Consider the following 20056-nt stretch of genomic DNA (forward strand, 5'->3'; position numbering starts at 1 on the left):
AAACACATTTTTGGGACACTGAAACAATAAAAATAGAACGTATTTATACGTTTTTGGGAGCAAATAAGTTAAACTGGAAACATAACAAAATTAAATTTCTACTGGATCTTTGACCTGAGGAAGAGACAGTCCTTTGTCCATCTTCTGAAATGTGTGGTCATTTTGGCTACGTTCATACTACAGGTCTTAATGCATAAATCCGATTTTTTGTCATATCTGTTTTTTTGGCATGCCCGTTCAGACTGCCTTTGTCCATTGAGACCGTTCAAGAATTACGCATGCGCACTAATTCGCAGTCCGACACGCGCTGAGCAAGACGACCCGCATGCGCAGAAGCATCAAAACAAATAACCACACATGTTGGCTGTCATCCGTCATTCCAGGGATTATCATATTTAGCTCCTTAAAAAGAGGACACAAATAATAGACATTAATAATCCATGTTTAGTTTTATTTTCAAAGTATACTGGACTGTCTCAGAAAATTAGAATACACAATATTCTAATTTTTTGAGACAGTCCTGTGTATATATACAGGACTGTCTCAGGAAATTAGAATACACAATATTCTAATTTCCTGAGACAGTTAGAATATTGTGTATTCTAATTTCCTGAGACAGTCCTGTATATATACACAGGACTGTCTCAAAAAATTAGAATATTGTGTATTCTAATTTTCTGAGACAGTCCAGTATATGGACTGATAGAACGCATACACGCACACGCATAAGCCTTGACGTGTGTGCGTGAAATGACGTGGGTGCGTCAGTTTGCCCCGACTCGGCCATGTGTGCAATAATGAAATATTGCTCATTCGGCGCACAGAATTAAAATCGAAAATTGACAGGGTTATCCTTTTCTTCATTTTATTTTTTATGACTGTGGTCAATCCCACTTCGTGCTTAAAAGCAGAGGTCAAGCTAGGCGCTAATGCCTGCATCGCTGCCGTCCATCGTGCCTCTTGCTGTTTGCTGACGTAATTAGTGCATGAATTCCGATTCCGGAGACTGGACAGTACAGACCGCTGCGACAGTCTGGAAAAATGTGGCCCTGATCGGATTTCAACCACATACGAAAGTGACCCAGATCGGATTTGAAATGGTCCAGTTCTATGCGACTTGTCACGTTCAGACCGTCAAGTTAATGCCTCACTCGAGTCGGAAAAACACGAAAAAATTGGATTCGTGCATTAAGACCTGTAGTATGAACGTAGCCTTTGTTGCTGATGCCGACCAAAAATGACTTCATGTCCTGGTCATAAAATCCCATCCCCCGCCATCCACGCACAAAGAGCGCCAAGTCTGTAAGTTTCAAACCCAAATCAGGGCTTCCAACGCAGTTTGGGAAGTTCCATAGCCGCCAGAAATCTGCTATGGCTTCCCGCTGGCTGGTTGTAGGACACGGCAAAAAAATCGGGTTTGAGGGCTGTCCACAATTCTTTGCAGACCTCGAACACAGTGCTTGACGCCAGTTTGAAGCTAGCCGCCAAAGCTTGCTGGCTTCCACCCGAGGCTAGAAATCGTAATGTGACGGCATCATCAGTTGGACGGACCGCCTTGGAAACGGTCTTCTGCGTTGCCTGTGCCTCAACATTTGTATGATCAACATTTGTTGTTCAATGTTGATGAGCTGAAAATCTACATTCAATCGTTTTATCTCCGATAGCATTGTAGCATAGCAGTGTAACCGGAAGAAAATGAAGTTGACAAGTCCCCCCAAACCCTACAAACACAACTCCACATCCCTCTAGTGGCTTGGCGGTGAATTACAGAGCAACGCGCTCCCTCGCCGCGGAACCATCGACCATCGATTGACGCCGTAGTCGCTTCGCCGTCACCGCAACGTAGTAGCATAACTCAGGGTTAAGTCTGAAAGAGGCTATAGAAGGCTGTTTTGACCTCTAGTGGCATATACAAGATATTCATGCAAAAATATTCTGTAGTTCCCCTGTAATGTTGCCAATAATATATTTTTTTAATCTTTCGATTTCAGATTTTTACCTATTACAAGTTGATCCGGAACATTTCCCCCATAGTAAACAGGGGTTCAATGTAGCGTGCGGTTAAGGCTCAGCTCACACGCTGTTCAGTTCCATGCTTCCAAGTTGATTCTGGCAGACTGGAGCGTCACATGCAGCTCCTAATACTGAAGGGTTTTCCCCCGGCTTTTGCTGAGCCTGAACTGCGACTTCGGGGTGGTGGGTCATTTTTTTGCCAGATGATCACCGCCGTCGCGCTTAATCCTAAAGCATTTGATGTTTGGACGGCGATACTCATCATGGCTTGGATGTGCTCTTGAAATTCTTTGGGAAACCCTCCCAGAATGACGCAATCAGCTTTTAAATCAACAGAACGGGCCACACAAAACAGAATATTTAGGGCCTGAGCACCAACTGGTGCGAGAGCCCTATTGTAATGCAAAGGATTATTATTGTTTTTTTCATGGAAAATGAAAATGGCCAATTTGGAGGCTTTACGTGTTCGAAACTCACCAAAAATTGCACTTACATGCAGCATGGCGTAAATTTAAATAATTTTGCAACCTTGCGAAAAAAACGGTAACAAAATGGCTCAGTGGCGCCCCCTTGAAATTTTCAAAAAGGCTTCTCCTATTAATTTTTTTCAACGTAGAGTGATGAAATTTGGGGAGTCGATAGCTTGTGCCAAACTTCTCCAAAAAGTCTCTTGCACCAATTTTCCAAACCCAACAGGAAAGCGAGTATTTTGGATTGATGTGAAATTTATATCGAGTTACAGGTAGCATATCTGAGACATTGGCGCCTAGGGAGTTTGTTGGATCCTCCTCAAAATTGGTGAGATGATTCATGGGACATATGAGATGTTAAGTTATCAAAATGGTGAGTTTTCATTCACGGGCCTGACCGATGCGGGGTGCCAAAGTCGGCCATTTTTTGGCAACACGCCGAATTAAGTAAATGACTACTAACTTCCTTATACAAGGTTCAGTCTTTTTCATATCTGGCATTTATGAGAGGTATCCCGGCCTGAGTACGACTGCATTGAAATATTACCCATTAGGCATGGCGCCCCCTACTGGAAACAGAAAATGCCCTTTTTTACTAGACAGGCTCCTCCTCCAAGGGAAAAAACTCAATTGACCTCAAACCTGAAGGGTCCTGTTGGGGTCATTTGCATCAACCCTACAGCGCCAACTGGTGGCAACAGAAAGTCACTCATTTTCCTACCATGTCCAGTTCTTTTGAGATTGGTCATCGTTGTTACAAGACCTTTTGTAATACTCCATTTTAAGGCCCATGTCCACATGTCTCTGTCTGTTGCCGTGACGACCCTTTGTTCGACATTATAAAGAAGTAGATTTCTACAGGGACTTAGGCAGCTTATAGAGCCACAAAATTTGGCACACCTGGTCGAATCGGCCCAATTAGAAGATTCATTTTGGTTTTGAATAAGGCTGTGGCTGCACAGCTCAGTAGCGCCTCCTTTTTGTAGGACCCTTTTCAATAGGGTTTTTTTCTCCTAGGTGTGTGGACGTAATGTAATGTGAATCTAAACCCAAAAAAAGAGGCTAGTTTCAAGCAAGTTATGTAGGTTGTCATCAGGTGGAGAGAGGGCGAAGATCTGCCACCACCCTGACCTGCGTGTCGTCCGAGTTGCGCCAATCTAAGAGGGCCCGTTCAGTCCTGCTTGCAGGCCTAGTTGCATTTGTTCTGTTTGATTTGCTTATATTATACGCCGGTGTATTTGGTTTTAATGTCTCGTCGCGGGGGTGTTATTCTCTAAGGTGAGTCTTTTGTACCCTTGACATTTAGTCGCTCTAAGGCCATGGAAAACGTACAAATAGTAACCTTGGTGTCTATTAATGAGGTCTATGGGGTACGATTTAAAATACTGTTTTTGTTTGTGTTGTGAAACACAACATTCACAACCAACCCTGAAATCTAAATTCCATTGAAACAGTCAGATGCCCTGAAGGATGAAATCAATAGCATAACCTTGTTATTTTTGGATCTGCAACTGAACACCTGTGGAGGATGTATTTCATAAAAACATAGGGATGACACTTTCTGAGAATTTTTTTTTTTTTTTAGGTGACTCGGTTTATACAAGTCTACTTTTTCAACCAGAGTAAAACCTAGTGATTTGTCTTAACTTTCAACACCTTGGTTTAGTACTTAATTTGCATAAGATGAAAGATTTTGTAAAGTAGAGGAGTAATTAAATCATATCCAGTCAGACAGTGTAATCGCTAGTTCCAAAAGTCTATGTCAGAAGTGGGATTCGAACCCACGCCTACAGAGTAGACTACGACCTGAACGTAGCGCCTTAGACCGCTCGGCCATCCTGACACCTGCTGGGGTTTTGAGCATTACTACACACGATCGTCCGTTTACCAGCGGACTGCAGATAATCGATCTGTTTGGGATTACCTTTCTCGCGCTCTTAGCTATAATATCTGTGATGCTGAATGTATGTACCTCAAAAAGGTGTGGCCCGTTAATTAACATGTTACTGAGCAGCCTAACCTGAAGGAGAATAAGTTTACTACAGTGTTACCTCTACTTACGAAATTTCTAGAAGTGGTCTCGTGAATAGAATGCTATTTTTAGACCGTGACGTCGCTATCATAACGTGGAAGTCGGTCATTATAGACACACCCTCGCATACAATCCATGTTATTTTCGCTTGTGTTCTCTGGTAATCTTTGAAAAAAAGAGCTATGGAACTTGTAGAAACAACTCTAGACATTACGTCATATGAAGGATGTTTTCTTCATACGTTTCCCGAAACCAAAAACTCGGAGAAAAAATGTAAAGAATGGATCAACTTGTACGGACGTCCAAAAGACCAGTTTAACACCAGCAAGGTGAAGCCATTCACCTTCATATGCAGTAAACATTTTGTTGGGGGCCATGGTCCTACAGAGGATGAAGACATAAGCCATTTTGATATTTTTACCAATTTTTTAGCGCAGCGTTTTGCCTTGCTGCTTCTGTCTGTCAATGAATGACCTGAAAAAAATTAAAATGGTATCTGACTGCCACTGTTACCTTTTCTGTTGTAAAAAACCCCAACTTTAGTAAGGTGTAATTGCAATTAAATTATATTATTAAGATTTGTTATTAATGAAAAAAATTAAAAGTGTTCGTTGGCTGTCACCGAGTAGCATTTGCGATTGCTACACAATAGCGATGTAAATTGCCCCCAAGAACGGTAAGAGACGTAAGACAACCAGAAGATATAATATATGAGAAAGAAAGGGCATATGGTGGTAAAGGATAGATTATTGAAACATGAGAATGTCATTGTCAGTGGCCTAAGGCAATGCACACAAGAAAAAGGTGTCAATAAAAAAGCTAACTCTGGATCAGGTTTGCTCTTTTTCCCGTCTTTTTCAGCCCTCGACACTCAAGCCATCTCTTTAACTGAACATTTGTATGTTCTCCCACATCTTTACCAGTGAGTTTGGCATGAGGGACATCATTTTCGGACAGAATTGGTAGGTTTAGCTCAGTAAACATCTCGTTCATACACTATTTCCATGCATTTACTATTAGGGACAAACGGGAGGTTGACCCGCCTAGCAACAATTGCTAAGGTCATGAATATTAACGAGCAAAAGTGACGTGTTGCTAGCCGTACGCAATTGAAAATTCGGAAAGTAGAGAGGCCCTAATCCATTCCAAGACCCCCAAAATTCAGACATAAATCTTTCATAAAGCATAAAAATCCATCAAAACATGTCGCAAATACATGTTAGAATTAAATTATTGCACAATAAACATAAAATCAAAGATGTGCATAATGTAAAAAAACAGGAATTGAGTGAAGAATAAAAGTTAATACACTCATGTAAAACTGTTGGAACACGAGGGGCGAATGAAGAGGAAGCCGGGAAACACATACTGTACACACACAGTAGAGGTCCCTCCTAGCCAATTGGATGCCAGGAAGATGCTAGGCAATAGCCAATGGCAGAGCAGCTATAAGTATGTTACTTTCTGTAAAGTCTGGGAACTTTGAGTAGCAGCCATACGCGGACATAAAGGTGGGACCGGGGTTTACAGCCTCTCCAGTGGCCAAAAAATGTCATTGCATGTACTTGACTTTCCTATATATGAATTTAAATTTAAGACTTTGCCGGTAAAATGTTGTCTGTATTAGGGATGGGCGGACCGATACCAAAATATCGATATTTCGATCCAGCGCGTTAAATTTTAGGTATCGATCCCCAAGCAAAAGTATCGATATCTGGAATTAATGTATATTCTTTGTCAATTTTTGGGTATATTTTTGTGCACACCTTTTGTACTTCTTTTCCCTTTCGCATTCTACACGCACGTAAGCAGTGCACACACATAAGCAGTGCACCGGCGTATGCTCCCGCCCCTGTTCACGTACCTATTCTGTGTCGAACAGCATGCTTTTCCTCTGCCCCTCTCACTTCTAATTTCTTACTTAACCTTATTATTATTTCTTATTCATTTATTATTATTTCTTGTGAATTTATGTTTCATATTTTTATTTTTTCATGAAATGTTTTTCCATATTTTTTTATGTTACAAACAATTAAATGCTTGATTTCTCATGTTTTGTTGCTACTTATTTTTATTTTGTGAAAGGTCTGTTTCAGTTATTTCAAGATCTGTTTTTTTTTAATTAATTAATTTTTACTATTATTATTTTTTTATTTCAAAATCTGTTTGAAAAAAAAAAAAAAATCAAAAACGGCAAGTGACTATTGGTTATTGAATTTGTTTTTAGTGATCTACCATTTGAGGGCGGTAACATGCTACTATTAATTCGTTCTTTAATTAGATCAAAAATATTTAATTTAGGTAGATTAAAATTTGATCAAATACAACGTGTAGCAGGAAAATGTTCTGTGCATATGAATTTAAGGGTCATGGTTAAAGAGTGAGACTGACTAATCAGAGTTTGTTGTTGATGGATTGGTTTGTGAGTTTGAGGGAAACTGCTTACTATAAATATATATATATGTGTGTGTGTGTGTGTGTGTGTATATAGAATATGAACTTCCGGTATTGATATCGGATCGGGATTGCAATATTTGGCCTTGGTATTAATTGGTATCGGATCGAATCCAAAATCACTGGTATCGCCCATCTCTAGTCTGTATAAGTAGTAAAGCAATAAAACAACAAAAATAAATGAAATGAGCAAAAAAAAAAAATTTATAATGGGTCCAAATTGTTTTTCAAACAGATCACGTGACTAGCACCTTAGAGACGGTCGTTTGCTTTGCTTAGCCAAAACCACCTGAGAGCAGAAGACGCAAGATGGATATTGGTAATTTTTTTCAAACCTAAGCTTTCAAGAGCAGCAACAACTACTGAGCGAAAACCAAGACATTTGTAAGTAGGGGTACCACTGTAAAAAAGAAAGGAATTTTATAGATAGTAGCTTTAGATGGTAGCTTTTACCTTTAGGTTTACATGCACAGCCTATGATAAAACCTATGATAATCTATTATAAAAAAATACATATTTATTTGGACTGAAAGGAACATTTGGAACATTCCTTCATTCGACCCTCCTGGTTAAAATAAATTGGGCGTCTATCATATCCTGAAACATGATTACTTCATGCTAGCCCAATTCAAAAAGGAGCAAAAAATGTTAACTGTACACTAGCTTAAATATTGTTTCTAATAACAGTTCCTTTGAGGTTTTATCTGTTTTTAGAACTGTAAATGGGGGGTCTGATCAAAAGCGCTTTCAGACCGCAAGTCCCTCGAGCTGTACATTCTACATAGGCCCACCCCTGCTTTATAGCGTTACATTAAATCACAGCTTCAATTCACACGTGCACGTATTTGAGCCCAGAATCCTGACTTCCAGTTGTTAGTCTGGCAAAGTGGAAGCCCATCGCACGCCTAAGCAAAGTCAACAACGAGGAAGTTCATATTGGCCGCACTAGCGTCGCACGTCCAACAGAAATAGAGCGATTCTTCCCCAAAGGAAATCCTCCCACAAGCTGTCAGAAGTTTGGGAGCCGAGATCCATCTGGCCGCCCTCCATCGCTCCCCCTTTTCCCATCTGTCTTCCTCCATCTTGACACGTTTGTCACAGCTAGCTGGCTTTTTTTGTCGCCCTCAAACGGAACACCAGTTTTTCTCGTGTTTTATATAACGCGGGCGTGTCGAGGGTGTGAACCGCTAACTTGCCGCCGCAAATCATGGTCGCCCACCCGTTCAAAATCCACTCAGCGGGGACTTTCCCTCACTCGGGTTTCTAAGTTTGCCGTATCGTAATTCACATTTTGCGATCAAAATGTTCAAGAGTTCAAGCAACATCAGGCTCAAACAACGGCAAAATGACAATAAATTAAAGTATCGTTAGCTAATTTAGTAGATGTTAGAACTGATTGTACACGTAGCCATCGGCGCGTTTTTAACCGGCAGTAACAAAGTGTTAACACATCACTCAACAGCCCACAACTTTTAAGTAGTAGACGCTTTCAGGATTAATTAACTAATGAACTAATAGAATATGCAATTTCTTGAGAAATCAACAGGAATTGACCTGTTATCAACAGGAAACGACCCCTAAATTTCCTAAAATCAACAGGAAGTGACACCGAAATGCCTCAATATCAACAGGAAGTGACCCAATATGTACAAAAGGTGAACCTGAAATGCCCCAAAATTAACAGAAAAATACGAAAACAATGACTTCATGATTTCATGCAGACAGCAACATTCGCCAGTTTAATGAACACACTACAGGGTTACGATGTACTCGAACTACGCGATTTTGACATAACGACGCCAGAGTCTCGTCCGTCATTTTGTCTCGAGTGTTTTTTTGTTTTGTTTTTTAAATCGCATAAGCACTACCTTATTGTACCTTACAATATCTTATTTTTTACTTTACTTTATTAATACGACGTGTTCTGCCCTCACTAAACGTGAAGTTTTTCAGCTTTCCAGATATCAAAAAATTGTGCTTTTTGAAGCTTTTTACTTTATTCACTTTTGACAATTTGACAAGCTGTAACACGCATGTGTACATTTATGTTCAAAACGACACGCATTTTAACAATAAAACACTTAACACAAAACAATCGGTATTCAAACGTCTAATCAATATGCAAATTTAGTAGATTAAATTAGCCTAATTTGGCTAACAAAAGTCCACTAGCTTAAATGCTACAAATGCTAACGTATTTAAAATTCTTATAGCAAATCGCTCCCACGTAACTCCACAAACTGTAGATGTAAATTTAATCACAAATGCATACACTGACATATATTAGCTGAAACAACTTACAGCCTTATATGGGCCAAACCAGAGCGCTTCCGTCCTTTATCCATATCAGACGAGAGTCTGCGCCTCAGTCATAAGGCGACAGTCCAGCTAGACCCAACGCTACCAGCAGATGGCTGTGTATCCTCCATCATTAAACAAAATACGATACTTTGTTTTTTTTTTTTGGATAGTTATTTTGGGGCACTTAACTCATTCACTCCCAGCCATTTTCACCGGAGCAAGGCCCTTCCCTCCCGGCCGTTTTACTGTATTTTGATTGATTTTGCAAGGCCCACAGAAAATTCTGTTCTATTGCTATACAAACGTGGAACCCACTAAATGAAAGATGAGACTCTCTTCTTTCAGCAGAAAACAAAGTTAGTTCATATCTTTTTCCATTCTTTAGAAATCAGCATTAGAAAATAGCTTTGCTTGAACAATTTTCCAATTTCTGATGAAAAAACAGAGAAATTGAACTTTTTGTCAAAGTATACATTTCAAACATAACTTTGACTTATACGCACCTATTTTTTGCTTTAGTTACATCCCAAACATCTGAATAATGTTTTCCTTTTACAAAATAAGATAAACAACAAGACAAATAGAGCTTTTGATAGCAAAGTAATAATTTATTTACACATAACTAAACTATTGAAGTGTTGAGGTATTTGCGAACATAACAACAGGGAAGGCTCTCGGTTGCTCCCGTGGCTAATCTGATGAGTCCGGATCAAGATCGGTCTCACTTTTTTCATCATCTTGACCATCTTCATCGTCGTTCACAACCTCGGGCTAAAAAAGAGTAACGCAACGTGAGCTCCGCAGAACGCGTGTGGAACCTGACGCTGTCGTGGACGTCACCGTCTCATCAAGATAGATTTTTTTTTATCTTTCTTTGACGATGGTTTCGTTTTCTTTTCAAAACACTCCTCCAGTGTCGTTTACCTTTTTTCCCCCGATCGTTCTCCACATTTTTCTCAAATTCTCACGCGTCTTCACAAGATCCCTCCAACTTCCGTTTCCTGACTGTTTTTCCTCACTTCCTTTCTTGGCTCGAGATGAGTTCTTACCAAATGCGCTACTGACCTCCAGTGGCCAGTTTTATTGCTTTGTGCATTATATTTTAGATAAATCGGAACCTATAGATGCCTCTTATAAAAATAAATAAATGAATAATAATAATAAAAAAACGTAAAAGACGTATAAATATGTTTTTGGGACACTGAAACAATTAAAAATAGAATGTATTTATATATTTTTGGGTTGAAGTTGAATGAGTTAAAGGGTTAATTCTGACTTACGCAGAAATTTGGTATACGTTGCCATAGTGGATGGTTTGTTTTGGAAGTGTTTTCATTTAGTTTTATTGATTTGGGTGGATACAATGTCCTCTAGTGGCAACAGTGAATATGACCTAGGTTATTTAACATGGCTGAATCCAGCTGCTCCCTGTTAAGACCAACATAAGGTAAGTTTTTGTTTCGCAATTTTTTTTTAATTCATTTGTAATTTAGTTTAAAGGTATATTTAGCTGTTTTTTGTGGGATTATGGGTTCGAACGATTTGTTTAGAGCATTGTAAAAACAAAAAGTTAGCATTTCATAGCTTTTAAGCTAGCGGACTTTTGCTATGCGAGTTAGCCTGTTGTTCTTTCGTTGTACTTTTACTTGTTATACTCCTCGTTTATTAATTTTTTAAAAACTGTTTGAGGCTACGCTCAGGCATTTTAATTCATTTTTAAATGCATTTATTGCTCATGTAAAATGAAAATGCAATTCTGCATAAAAAACACTCGGGAATTGTATTTTGTTTTTCTTTTGAAAGTGCAACTTAGTAAGTCTTCTCCTAAAATTGATTCTGCTAAGCATTAAATGTTCCTAATTGGATTACTCTATTATTTGAACTAACTAATTGATAGATTAATCGATAGCTGCAGCCCTAATATCAACGGAACTCGTTGCAACTCGAACTTGAAATCATCAACTCCATGATGAGATGTATTGTATTTTGCGTGGGGGCAACTTTGTGCAGTAATTCCCCATAATTACAGTGTGAGATGAAAAATGACATCATTTATTATTTCCCGACTAGTATTCAGTGCTTGTTTTCCTCCCCTGACAACATCTTTTCCTTACAGTTGAATAATAGTAAAATAACTCCATAACTGGGCTCATTTTCCAACCGACGAGTCGAGAACCCCCAGGTTGCGTCTGACGCCGTGCCAGGCTCCAAGCGGCGCACTTACGAGGTGCGAGCGCCAAGAGTGTTTACGCGTATAAAAATGAATGAAAGAACAGTAGCGGCAAGGTAGGCGAGCCTGTTAATGATCTCACCATCAGAGAAAGTGTGAGCAAAATACAAGGCGAGAATTATGCTGACGAGGCAGACGGCAGGTCGGCCGTTTGCGTGACAATAGGGGGTGAATTTGTTGGCTTTGACGGCTGATTGATGTCTGACACTAGCACATACACATACAATACACACACATATGGAGAGGAAAGATAGTTGCGGTTTAATTATGTTATTAAGCTATGTTTTTTATAAGTTGCAAAATGATACAGACGTGCAGCACCGTTTTTGAGTAGAAGATAACGATTGGGCGGTGAATTTTGAGTGATCGATGTCAAATTGAAAAAACGTTTTTTGTTGACTGAAACCAAAAGCATGGTTCAAGGAAAAAATTATTAGTACCTAAAACTGTGTTGTACTAAAACAGACTAAACAGGGGTGTGACAATATATGGAAAAGGTGATATATCGTGATACTTTGAAGCCCAAAAGGTTATTGACAGGGCCGGCGCTAGCTATTTTGGTGCCCTAGGCATAAATGCTTTTTGTTGCCCCCGCCCCATCCACCAATACAAGACAAAACATTCAGGGATTATACGGTGAAATATTGTTTTGAACCATGGTAGAAACATTTTCTAAATTAATTATAGTATTATGCAGGCCCATATTCAAAACACAGATACATGAAAACTTTAATATTATACCTTTATAGACATGGACTGATAGGGCACTATACAAACATGCTGGACATAATGTGGAAACAATGAATATGAAAGGGGAAATCTACATAGCTTTAAGATTGTTTTTTTTTTCTAATTAGTTTCACCAGTAGATGTCGCTCTTGGCTTCTGAATCTCTCGAAAATGACTACGGCATCTTACTAATGGAAAATTTCGGTATCAACATAGTCGTTGCATAAAACCACTAGCGGTATGTCTCGTAACATTCCATTTAATTTTCATTGTGCAATGAAATTGCAAGTCACATCATTTCCACCACAGCGTTTTGGAGTGTTTTTTTTTTTTTTTTTTGGTTGTGTACACTAATAAACCGATCATAACCCGATTTCTGGAGTTACCAGATTATTCAAGTGGTCATGTAAAGAGCATGATCCACTATCCTTTATCTGATAAACACCGCTATTTTACATCTCTGAGCATGTGTACAAATGGAAAAATGGATGTCGCTAGAGAGGCCTTAGGGACGCCAACCTGATTCGCTTTCAGCCGATGGGCCTACTCTGCAGTTAGCGAGCTTGTGTAACGCAATCGCCACACTCGCATTTGAAGAGGTCCAGTGGGACAACTTCAAGCAAGCATGGGTTTTTGGTAAACATGGAGGAAGGCCTATGCTGAGACCAAGAGTTTTACGTCATGTACTTGGAAAGAAATCGAGCTATTGACTTAACATGTAAACCAGTTTTTTCCTGATTATCACATCACTGAAGTGCACGTAAATGCATCAAATCTCATTATTGTCATTACCTGGTTATTCCCAGTTATCAGATTATTGTAGTCATGTAAACGTAGCTGATAATAAATAAACAATTATTTAAAAAAAAAAAAAAAAAAAAAACATTCTTACCTGCAAGTGATGCGCGGGCATCATCTTGCTGCTTTTTCCTCTTCCTTTTTTCTGCCCCCGACTCTTGTTGTCTTTTCGATGACATTTCCTTTCAAGAATAAACTTCTGACAAATTTGCGACTGAAGCATAATGGAGCAAACCACTAGGGAATTGGGGGGGGGGCACCAAAGGTAGAGTGACGAGAGGGCCGCACAGGAGATTCTTTTTTTTGTGTAAATAATGAGCCTATGTTACTTATACTTGTATTACTTGCATTTATCAGGCTTTACAAAGTTTTATTTTAAATACTATATATTGTTGTTATTATTACAATTACTATTTTTTAGGATTTTTTACAAACCTGATTTTTTTTCTTCTGCCCCTTCAGGCAGAGTTGGTGCCCTCCGCGCAGTGCGTGTTATGCGTATGGGGAGCGCCGTGTCTGGTTATTGATATGGTCCTGCCAAGAATCGATATTTCGTTTAAAAAAAAAACATACAGACAGACATAAAAAAGCCAGGCCGGAGTTTGTCAAAACTTACCTGAGAAAGCCGAAAATGTTTTGGAAAAATGTTCTCTGGTCAGATGAGACAAAAGTAGAGCTTTTTGGGTAAAGGCATCAACATAGAGTTTACAGAAAAAAAACAGGCCTTCAAAGAAAAGAACACGGTCCCCACAGTCAAACATGGCAGAAGTTCCTTGATGTTTTGGGGTTGCTTTGCTTCCTCTGGCACTGGACTTCTTGACCGTGTGCATGGCATTATGAAGTCTGACGACTACCAATTTTGCGGCATAATGTAGGGCTTAGTGTGAGAAAGCTGGGTCTCTCTCAGAGGTCATGGGTCTTCCAGCAGGACAATGACCCAAAACACACTAGAAAATGGTTTGAGAGAAAGAACTGGAGCATTCTAAAGTGGCCAGCAATGAGTCCAGACCTGAATCCCATAGAACACCTGTGGAGAGATCTGAAAATGGCAGTTTGGAGAAGGCACCCTTCAAATCTCAGAGACATGGAGCAGTTAGAAGAATGGTCTAAAATTCCAGCAGAGCATTGTAAGTAGAGGTGCACGATAATTATCGGTCCGATAATTATCAGTCCAATATTAGGAATTATGACGTCATCCCAATAAATCCAACAACATTATATATTATCGGGCATATTGATATTAATTTTGGCACGGTGTCGGTGGATTGGAATGTGTGCGTTTGTTTCCACTTCCGTTTTGCCAGTATGTAAAGTTTTGTTACTGTTCTAGAGGCCTTATTTTTCAATCACTGAGTGATGAACCTTACTATATCAATTAGCGAATGTTTGTATTTTACATTGTTATGTTTTCAAGTTATTGAGAGGCCTTTTGGTTATTGATAGGCTTGCTTTCCTATAATTGCCAGGTTAAGAAAGTTGTTTCATGGACCAAGAAGACAAAAGTATCCTCTCCTGTTGCACTAAATGTTGTATCTGCTGACAAAGCACAATACCTGTTGGGTTTATGTTTGTTTTAGTTCTGTGCTCATTGTTCAGGGGAACACATCGTCAATGATATTGATTGATTGATTGTGATTGACTCAAATTATATTTATTTGGAAAAATTAATATGGGCACTTTATTTGAAGTCAAAACTGTTCTTGTCTTTGTTTTGTTCATTATAATAATGTTCGTGTCATCATGAAAATTCTGGTTAGGTCAAAGGCAAATCTATGCTGAATCCACCACTAGTATTTCTTACCTACAGGTGTTCAAAAACTCCAGTGAATATGCATTGAAAAATTATATATATATTATCGGTTATCGTATCGGTATCGGCCTAAAGGAGCAGGAAGTTATCGATATCGGTCTCGGTTTCAAAAAATGGATATCGTGCACCCCTAATTGTAAGAAACTGAAGCGGTTGTTCGCAGTTATTTTGTCTAAAGGTTGTGCTACCAAGTATTAGACCGAGGGTGCCAATACTTTTGTTCGGCCCGTTTTTGGATTTTTGTGTAAAATGATAATGATATTTTTTTTTCCCATTCTCTTTTGTGTTTTTATATTGCAAGCAAAATAAATGAAGATATTACTACCTCAGCATTTGTAATTGCAATCATTTTCTGGGAGAAATTGAGCATTATCTGACAGAACTGCAGGGGTGCCAATACTTTTGGCCAGCACTGAATAGTACAAGTTTTTATCATGGATAAAATTCAGTATTTTATTCTTATAAAATTCCATCTTTATTCTTGTGTCTGTTACAAACTTTTCTTGCATAACTTAGGCATTTTTTCTTCTTAAATCACACCTTTTTGCCTGTAATCGATCTTCCACGTCGTCCTCAACTGCAGTTTGTTGACATTGCTGGCGCTTTTTTATGTGCTCGTTGTGTAAGAGCGCACATTCCCTCTCAACAGCTGCTTGTCAAAACCATGTCAGTCAGCACTCGGCTTCTACAGAGGAGGGGGGGGGGAATGCAACATGTTTTTTTTTTCTTTTCAAACTGGTTCGACCGCATTCATAAATCCGCGAGTTTAAACACAAAACAAGCTGCGGGGAAGTTTATGTAATGAGAACCACATGGGACACTTTGCAAGCGCTTCATAATTTTTGCTGTGCATTTTGTCACCAGGCATGAAATTTGAGATGTTTTGCATTTTTGAGGGGGGGGGGGGTTGGACACTAAATTTGAGACAATTGGAGAGAGAGAATACAGACGTCCGATCTACGGTGATGTTAATCTGGTGTGGCTATGCAATTACACACAATGGTCATGGATTATGTAATATTACAAAATAAAAGGAAGAGTTTTTCTATGCTTAACTCATTGTTTGCCATTGATGGTGATTGACGTCCGTATCAATTCGACTTCCCCAGTCGAATTGGATCAGACGTCTATCACCGTCAATGGCATTGAGACAACATCATTCATTAGTTAGTCCTCCCTGTTCAAATGGTTTGAACGTCTGTGACCGTCAACGGCTGCCAAGGAGTTAATAATGTGACTACAATCTTGTAATATACAGTAGTGTATGACCTTTTTGAGATACAAGCTTAAAATTGTAAATAAATAAATGAGGTTTTCATTTGCAACTAGTCAATTGCCTAATGAATAAAAAAATATTTTGATAGTCAATTTATTGTCTAGACAGAATGACTTAAAAATGGTCCAAATCCTCATTTTAGAGTTTCCTAAAAGCAAAAAAAAAAAAAATGTTTTTTTTTAAATTTTAAAGTGTGTTTAATTTTTAAGAAAAAAAAACAGTAGGTAAAACAATAAATAGACTCTACTTTTTAAAAATTTTGTTTATTTTTATTGACTTTTTGAGTCAATATTTTCTTTCATATTCATGCCTTTTTTTTAGGGCGGTGTTTTTCAACCTTTTCTGAGTCACGGCACGTTTTTACATTGGAAAAAATCTCGCGGCACACCACAGACCAAAACTACTTTCTGTCCAGTATATTTCATTATAAAATAATTTCTCAGTTTTTACTGTATGGTTGCTTAGTGTGAAACTTAAGCCTGTTTAGATGAACACAAAGCCATTATCCTGGCTGGAATCTTCTTCAAGAGCTCTCAGTCTCTCTCTGTTTTTATTTTTCATAGCAGTTCGGCTTGAACAGCTCAGAATGATCAAACAGGGGGACTTTAGCAATATCTAATCACATCAGGGCCAAGCATATCGCTGAAAATGGCTTTGCAGGCAGGTAGTACTGTATTAATGTCTATCGAATATTTTAGTAATCGACTGAAAATTCTATTGATTAATCGAGTAATCGGATAAAACATTTTTTTTTTAGGTCAAGAGCAATTATAAATATACATGAGAAAAAAAGACATTTAATCCAATATTGAACCATTTTCAGTCAATCAATGGCTTTATTTTCTATGTACATTGTTGAAAACAGCCAACAATGGCATCTAAGATGTGACTAGAAAAAAAAATTCACTGCTTTAACTAAAAAAACTTCTAGATCTTATAAAAAAAACCCCAACATATTTCTTACCTAAAAATGTAATTACGCTTGATAACACACATCACTTGAAAGCTACGTGTTTTCCCACGTGTTTCAATTTAATTTCCATTCGTGTCAAGCTATTTTTAAGTTCTAGTTAAGTTTTAAGTTAGTCTATACTGTAAGTACTGATAGAATTTTGAGTTTTTGCAGTGTTCAAAATAAATGTATGATACCTGCTGTATTGGAGCACATTAGGGAGCAGTGCTAATTGGTGTTTTATTCAGCAATGACGACTGAGCTAAAACTGACAGTTAGCTTTATTATGTTTTAATTTTACACACTCATCACTCTACAACGCTGTGGTTTTACAGATTATATAAAGCCTGTATGTAAGACACGTTAGCCACGCATCGACAGTGGTCATAATCAATAGAAACCTAGCCCTCCGAAGGGCTAACGTTACGTGAGCGAGTGACAGTAACGTTATATTTATTAGCGATGAGAAGTCTACTGCTTAAAGATGGCGGCGGTTTACTAACGCTGCCCAGACGCGGCCGAGTCTGTCATTTCGCATCTAGTCCTAAATGCATCCGATATCTGTGAGCTGCATCGGACACTACCTGCTACCACATTAGCATCATGCGGGCGTAGTTTTTAGCAACGTCGGCGCAGTTTGTAACGGCTGTCGGCTGCAGTGAGGTATTTTTTTTATTGCTTCTTCCTCTACGCACGTGACTTCAGCGCGTTGTCACGCATTCAAAGTATTCCGGGCAAAACGTGATGCTTAGAGCTGTCAAAATCAAACGATTATTCGAGGTGAATAAAATTACTCGGATCAGTTTTTAAACTTGAGTTACTTGAGTTGCTCGAGTATTCGTTTCGGGTCTAGTCTTAACAAGGAGCAGCTGTATTCAGCCATGTAAGATGAATTTTGGCATAGTAACTGTTGCCACTAGAGGGCAGTGTATCCACCTAAATCAATAAAACAGAATGCAATACTTTCAAAACAAACCATTACAATGTCACTGTACTTAAACGAATCCTCGAATTAGCAAAATTTGATTCAAAGCTTTTTCTATTGGAATTACTCAAGTTAATTGACAGGTCATTGCAGCACTCAGATTTTTCTTAATCAAAAAACAAAACAAAAAAATCGCTGTGAATTTTAGAATACTGGAACAGATTAAAGCCAATCTCATTCATTTCAGTGCGTTAAGACACTTTGAGACTTTGATTTACAAGCAAATGTGCAATTCGTAATTTTCTAGATTTGCCACAATTGCTTTAAATTTGCGTGTTTTCCAAAGGCGTGCATACAAAAAAGACAAAAGAACACATCTGGCCTCAGGTCAGCCAGCGCCTTTCACTCAGACACGACCGATCAGGAATGTGTAGTCGACCGCACCCATTCTCCCTTTCAACCGCTGGACCTCGAGCGTGCATGTGTGCGTATTCCCTCCTCAGATTACCGCCCGTGCGTTCGTCTTAACCTATCACGCCGTTACTTTCTCAACACTGTTCCCGTTTGTCTCCAGATTTGTGTATTAAAAAACGGCGCACATGACTTCCACATGTGTGTCCCCTTTGTCTGGCGAGGCGTTGGGGAAGTGGCCCGGAATGTCACTCGACGCTCTTTTGTCTGCGTTGCAAATGTAGAAAAAACACAGCACATCCTGACCTCGAGTTGCCCCTCCAGGTTTGCCGTTCAGCTGCTTCTTTGGGGTCAACAGGTCAATCGCTCCACACGAACGGGTTATTGCTCAGTGCACAAGTGTTGTAAACGCAATCATCGCCTCAGCACATTCTCAAAGTTGAACCTTTCCATACACGAAATGATATGACAGAGCTCTCATTGGCTGCAATTGACGATGCTAGACGTTCAGTAACATGAGCATACATAGTTAGGGTCAATGGCATGCAATAAGTTCAATACTATGAGATAAAAAGTACTTTAGAGTGTTAAGAAGTGTGCTGTATTTCTGTTTTTATTCATTTGACTTTCATTTAGAGCTGCAACGATTAATCGATCAACTCATATAATTCGATTACAAAAATATTTCGAATCAAATTTTCCCGCTTCGGGTATTCGTTTAATTAGTGACGTTGTAATGGTTTGTTTTGAAATTGTTTGCATTTAGTTTTATTGATTTGGGTGGATACACTGCCCTCTAGTGGCAACAGTGAATATGATATACTGTAACCCCTTTTTCTTGGCTGAATCCAGCTGCTCCCTGTTAAGGCCAACATAAGGAAAGTTTTTTTTTTATGCATTCGTAATTTAGTTTAAAGGTATATTTAGCCGTTTTGGGGGGAATTATGTGTTTGAAGGATTGTTTAAGAGCATTGTAACAATACGGTACCATTTTATAGCATTTAAAGAGCATACGACACCAGAAAAAAAGTCTTAAATGGCATTATTATGTGAATTAGAATCATATTTTGAGACGATTCGACCATATACAACAATTTAGCAAAGCGCAGATGACGAGAAATTAGTCTTTTAATCTGCCGGTTAGCCACGCCTACAATTATAGGGCTTTAGCGTCCCCAACAGGTGGATGACGTCAGCGGTAGACTAGGCTCATCGGTTTTACTATTCAGCCCATTGAGGGGGAATTGTTCAGAACGAGGAAAACGAGACGAAGAGAGCTGCAAAATGTCATTGTTTCAGTCTCTCTACTCCCAATATTTTTACAGGATATTCTTTTTATCCAAGTATTTTCCCCAATAGCTATATAAATGGCTTGAGAAGGACCAGTCAGCCCGTCGAGGGGGAACTATTCACAATGAGGAAAACGCGACGAAGAGAGCGGCAAAATGTCATTGTTTCTGTCTCTTTACTTCAATATTTTTACAGGGTATTCTTTTTATCCAAGTATTTTTCCCCAATAGCTATATAAATGGCTTGAGAAGGACCAGTCAGCCCGTCGAGGGGGAACTATTCACAATGAGGAAAACGCGACGAAGAGAGCGGCAAAATGTCATTGTTTCTGTCTCTTTACTTCAATATTTTTACAGGATATTCTT

The 20056-nt window shown here is 38.9% G+C and overlaps 1 protein-coding gene and 1 non-coding gene across 3 annotated transcripts in view; one reads left to right on the forward strand and one right to left on the reverse strand.

The window, feature by feature from the left end:
- The window catches only part of nhsl1b (NHS-like 1b), a 194202-nt gene that overhangs the window by 51993 nt on the left and 122153 nt on the right, over window positions 1–20056 (forward strand). The gene's annotated exons all lie outside the window — the stretch shown is intronic.
- trnal-cag (transfer RNA leucine (anticodon CAG)) lies at window positions 4244–4326 on the reverse strand. Its single transcript has one exon. It is a non-coding gene; the product is annotated as a tRNA-Leu (tRNA).

This window comes from Corythoichthys intestinalis, chromosome 19 (genome assembly GCF_030265065.1).
Source record: "Corythoichthys intestinalis isolate RoL2023-P3 chromosome 19, ASM3026506v1, whole genome shotgun sequence".
NCBI classification, from domain to species: domain Eukaryota; kingdom Metazoa; phylum Chordata; class Actinopteri; order Syngnathiformes; family Syngnathidae; genus Corythoichthys; species Corythoichthys intestinalis.